The following is a 6000-nucleotide window of genomic DNA, read 5'->3' on the forward strand; positions in this document are numbered from 1 at the left end:
TAACTGACTGAGCCACTCAGGCGCCCCTCTGTCCAGTTTCTTTAGAAAGAAGGCCCAGAAATATTCAAACTTCTCTAGAGCATTCCCTGTGAAAAGTGACTGAGAAGGGCATGGAGAGGGGGTTAAAAGGAACAGGAGGTATGGGGAGAGGAACATTTATTTCTCTCCCTCCTCTGTGTCCATAGAGGTAAGGGACTTTCATGTCCTCCACAGAGAAAAGGAACATTCCTATCCTTCTCCTCCCTTCCCAGTGGGATGAGGGAACACATGGCTGCTGAGTTTAGGAACAGGGTTGCCCCCTTTCTGGTTACCCTGCCATTGAGATCAGCCTGCCCACTGACAGGAGCATCCCTCAGGGGTCATGCGTGCACCCCAAGGCTGAGCTGGCCGAGGCTGACCAAGCCTGTGACACAGGAACCGTTGGGCCCAGTTAAGCTGTGTCCTTAACTGCAGCCTCCCTCACGTACCAGCTGACCTCTGATCACCGGGTCTAGCTCCTAGTTGGTCCTCAACTTAGGAGGCCAAAGAGAAAACATTTTATCAGACACGTGAAACCCAACCAGGGGCGAAGAGGATGACGGAGAGTGGTTTCGGCAAGTCCCCTCTGGAGGAGACAAAAGAAGCAGAGGGCTTTGCGAGGGCGCCAGCATTGGGGGGACGCTAAGGACACCAGGCCACAGGCCACATGTCCAGCCATAATCTTTCATGGTCCTTTTTGCATCCATGGTAAAATACACATAACATAAAATTGACCATTTTAATCATTTTTAGAAGTGTACAACCCAGTGATGTTCAATGCACTCACAATGTTGGACCAACATCACTACCTAGTTTCAGAAATTTTCCTCACCCCAAAAAGAAACTCTGTACTCATGAGCAGTCACTCCTTATCCCCCTCTGCACCCATAGCTCCTGGAAACAACTAATCAACTTTCTCTCTCTATGCCCTTGGCCTATTGTAGGTTATTCCATATAAATGGAATCCTACAACCTGTGGCCTCTTGCATCTGGCTCCTTTCGCATAACATAACCTTTTCAATGCAGTATTTTATTCCTTTTTATGACTGAATAATCTACTGTATGGATAAAACACATTTTTGTTCATCCATTCATCAGTTGATGGACATTTGGGTTGTTTCCACCTTTTTGCTACTGGGAATAGTGCTGCTATGGACATTCATATACAAGTGTTTGTCTGACCACCTGTTTGCAATCCTTTGGGGTATATATCTAGGAGTGGGATTGCTGGGCAGTAGGGGCTGAAACGTGTCCCCCCAGAATGCATGCTGTAAAGCCCTAGTACTTCAGCATGTGACTATATTCAGAGATAGGATTCTTAAGAAGTAATTGAGTTAAAATGAAGTCATTGAGGTGGGCCCTAATGCAATATGACTAGTGACCTCATAAGAAGAAGAAATTTGGACACAGACATGGGCAGAAGGAACACCAATGTGAAGACAGGGAGAAGGCGGCCATCCACACGCCTAGGAGAGAGGCTTCCCAAGAAACCAATGCTGCCAACACCTTGATCTTGGACTTCCAGCCTCCAGACTGGAAGTAATAAATTTCGGTTGTTCAAGCCGCTCAGTCTGTGGCACTTTGTTATGGCAACGTTCACAAACACTCAATCCTGTGAAAATTCGATGCTTACCTCCCTGAGAAGCTGTGCCAGACCACCTTCCTCAGCGGCTGCATCTCTCACGGCTTTTTGATGGTGGTTCTACGTGAGATGCTTCTGGAATACTCCGTATTGCAGGGGAGGCTGGAGAAACGTTCATGTATGGAATGGGGGACTCACCTTCAGTCGTAAGTAGATTCATCGAAGTTCCCACCACAGGTTCCCAATCACTAGCGTCCAAGGTACTTTGCCTCTTGGAGGGTGCCACTCACCTGGTTGGCAGGGTTCCGACTCCACCTGGAAGAGCTATCTCTCCAAATGGTTTCAAGGGCTCTTCACCGCTTCCCAGAGCTGCTTGTGGAGGACAAAGCTCTGCTACTCCAGAGACCATAGCAATGAGGAAGACAGCACTGCAAAGCCCATACCCATCTATACCACAAAGCATCAGCCCACTTGAATCCGCATCAAGCTCAGCCAGGCTGACTTCCAGAGTTTGCCGTGTTGCTTTCCATGAGGCCAACATGTCCTGCATTCAGGTGATGTCCAAGTTTTGTGCTGTTTTGGAAACAGAGGGCAAGGAAGTTCCCCTCCCCACTTGGACAGATGTGGATGGACATCAGCCAGAGGTCACCTTAGCTTGAGCCTCTATCCTCACTGATAAAATGTGCTGGACAGATGTGAAGATCAGACAAGAGGAGGGGAATTGACCTAGATTATGTTGGGAAGCCAGGCCTTGGTTCTAGGAATCACCACATTGCCCCTGCAGAGTGAGGCTCCCAAGAAGACAGGAGCTTAGTACGGTATTTGATAAGTCAATGGATGATTCTGTGAATGTCTCCTCAAATCATGCATCCATCTCCTATTTCCCCACAGATTATGAAAATCTAACTCCCTATTGTGTTAGGTTTTGAAACTGTCAAAAGCACTTTGTAAATATCTGCAAAAGGGAGGCTGTTAATTATAGCAGTCATCTGGGAACGAAAGCGACTCTTAAAAACCCAGAAAGGCAGGAAGAAAATTTAAATTCAAAATGTTCATTTACCATCAGTGAATGAGGAACACTATTATCTCTTACCCTAACCAAGTTGGTGTCTTTCCACCGCTACCTAAAACACTTTGAGAAAATGTTGACATTCATAGGGCTTTAAAGGTTAAAAAAGCTACAAAGCTCTTTCCTAAAACAATTTGATAGCAAGAGTCTTTATCTCTATTAGATGGAAGGAAACACAACAGAGGAAACCATAGAACATAACTAAGTTTGGTCTTGCCTGGAACCTTCTCTTGAGATTGGACCATCAGCTGGCCCAGGCTTTCCATGGAGTTCAGAAGCTTGTAAGTTTAATGTTCTTATCAGCACAAACTAAGCCATTTTACAGCACAGCATTAACAAGCACTTGGATCAGTGATTTGATTCAGAGTTTCCTTTCATTTTGAAGATAATTCCTTTCTTGGAGGGAAACCCGTATCTCCGATCTCTTATTTTCCTTTTTTAAAACAGAGGGCTTATATCATTCTATTTCTACATGGTCATACTGTGTTACTTTTTTTAAAAAAATTTAGTTATTTATTAGAGAGAGAGAGAGTGTGCATGCGAGTCGGTGAGGGGGGGGGAGCAGAGGGAGAAGGACAAGTAGACCCCACACTGAGCACAGAGCTCAAAGTGGGGCTCAATCCCAGGGCCCCAAGATTATGACCTGAGCTGAAACCAAGAGTCGGATGCTCAACAACTGAGCCAGCCAGGCGCCCCGTACTGTGTTACTTTTGACCAAAAATTATTACCAGGCAAGTAGCAGAAAGGAAGTATCTTCAAGGTAAGTCTCCAGGTTAGATCAGGTTTCTGAGCAGGGGGATATATAACATCTCAGAAGACATTTTAGTTTTAAAAATCAATCCTTCTCCTTCAGGAACAGCAAGTAAATGGTGTAGGAACAAAGTCAACCGCAAAACACAGAATTTCTAACAAGAATTAATTCACTTTTTTCTAAATCCTCATTTCCTTGGCTTGTGTTTTCATTTATTGCCTCTCGAGAGTCCACTTTGTCCTCATGGATATTCTGATTTCCCAAACAGCTGTGGGATCTGTGAAACGCAGAGTGCCTCACAGCTCACCTACCCCCAGCCTTCTGCCTCCTGACCTCCAGCCGCCAGGCTCACTTTACGCACTTCTCCCAGAAGCCCGGAGGGGCCGGCAGGGTGGACAGCTAATTTGCCATTTCTGTTTACCTCACACCATAATACGCCCCGAGGGCTCCTGGGTGCCTTGCATTCTTATATGTGTTTGTAGGAAAACAGTTTCTTTTTCAAAGGACCAAAGAATATCAAATGACAAACTTCTCTTTTGTCTACGTCTTTATCACTTTACACATTCGTGGCAGCTGTGGTATTTTCTGATTCCAGCTCTCTACAGTAAGAATTAATACATTTCCATTACCAAGTTTTGCAGAAAAATTATAAGTGTACCCAGAGCTTTTCAGAGACACTATTCTGAGCAATTTCTTTTTTTTTTTCCTTTTTAAAGATTTTATTTATTTATTTGACAGAGACAGAGACAGCCAGCGAGAGAGGGAACACAAGCAGGGGGAGAGGGAGAGGAAGAAGCAGGCTCATAGCAGAGGAGCCTGATGTGGGGCTCGATCCCATAACGCCAGAATCACGCCCTGAGCCGAAGGCAGACGCTTAACCGCTGTGCCACCCAGGCGCCCCTTGAGCAATTTCTTTACCAAATTTGTTCAAATAAAATACGGAATATGGCTCAATTTTCCCTGCATGTTTGCTAATTCAGTCCTTTCTATTAGTACAGTTGACCTTTCAACAGCTCGGTGCTTAGAACTTCCCACCAGGGGAAGCGAGGAGTCCAAAATCCCCATATGACTTTGGACTCCCCAGTCACTTAGCTACTGACAGCATACTGTTAACCAGAGGCCCAATGACATAACACGTATTGTGTATGTTGCATATACCATACACTGTATGCTTATAATACAGTAAGCTAGAGAAAAGTAAATGTTAAGAAAACCATCAAGAAGAGAAAACACATTTACAGCACTATACTGCATTTACCTGAAAAACCTATGTATAAGTGGACCCACACAGTTCAACCCAATCACTCAAGGGTCAACTATACAAAGCTCGTGGCCATTGTGTGTCTTCGGGGATCCGTTCGTGACTTTGGCTTTTCCAGCTCAGCGGTTCTCAAAGTGTAGTCCCTTGGACTGCAGCATTAGAATCTCTGGGGAACTTGTTAAAAATGTACATTCTTGAACTTAACTCCAGACCTAATGAATCAGAGACTTGGGGGAAGGGCCCAGCAATCTGCTTCAATAAACTCTCCGAGTGATTCAGAATCACACTGGAGTTTATAAATCAACATTTTAAGCTAAGAACAAGCATTTAGATAGTTCAAAGCTCGGAGAAGGGGACACAGGAATGCCAAGAAACCAAGTGCATATGAAGGAAAGACTTTCATTCCAACCAACTTTCTGCAACAAATTTTCTAGAAACCAGATAACCATCTGGGGAGGCTAAAGGAACTAAAAAGAAAGCATCAAACAGATTTGCTTTAAAGCATTATAGGAATAGAAAAAGCCCGAGTCTGAAATAAATTCGGATAAACAGGAATTTAAATCTTACTAGCTGTGTGAACTTAGTAGACAGCACATGCATTTTTAGCGTTTGTGGACCCCACGACCCTTCCATTGCTTGTCTAGAATCCATCGCTCAGTCTTTCTGGAGCTGGGGCACAGGGGTTCCAAATGGACCAGGTCCAGTCACTTGAGGAGAGACCAGTGACAGTAAAACAAGAAAGGAATTTATTTCGGTGAGGCCGACACCTGGAAGACAGTGGAGTAGCGTCTCAAAGAGTGTTTCCAAAATGCTGAAAATACCTCCAGGTTTACACAAGGAAAATGTGGGACAAAGGTCAGCGGGCACCTGCAGGTGGGCAGTAAAGGTCAGGTCTATCATTGTCTTGGGGTCCATCACAGGTGGGCTCAGAACAGTCATTGCTTGAGCGGTAGTTTCAGTTCCCATCAGGGGCTGCTTTGCCAGCAGGCTCTTTTGCACGAGTTCAGAGAGAAGCTGGAAAGACCGTAATCAATTAGAAAGTTTGAGGTCAGAATGGAGGTGGTTGAACTCCTCCTTCGTTTCCACACACAGAGAAACTCTTGCAACCACAGGTGTGTGCCTGGCTGCAGGCCCTACGAAGAGAATGCAATTTTCCCTGTAAAGAGTTTAGAACCTGGAGCCAGCAACAATCAGGTTTTAGCAGGCGGCTGGCCCTGGAATACTTGACTTCAGGAGCTCTGGGGCAGCCATCGTTCTCGACAAAGAAGCCAAGAGAAAGAAGCCATTCTGCAACTGGCCAGAAGGATGAATCAGGGGTG

Source organism: Ailuropoda melanoleuca, chromosome 10 (genome assembly GCF_002007445.2).
Source record: "Ailuropoda melanoleuca isolate Jingjing chromosome 10, ASM200744v2, whole genome shotgun sequence".
Classification (NCBI taxonomy): Eukaryota; Metazoa; Chordata; class Mammalia; order Carnivora; family Ursidae; genus Ailuropoda; species Ailuropoda melanoleuca.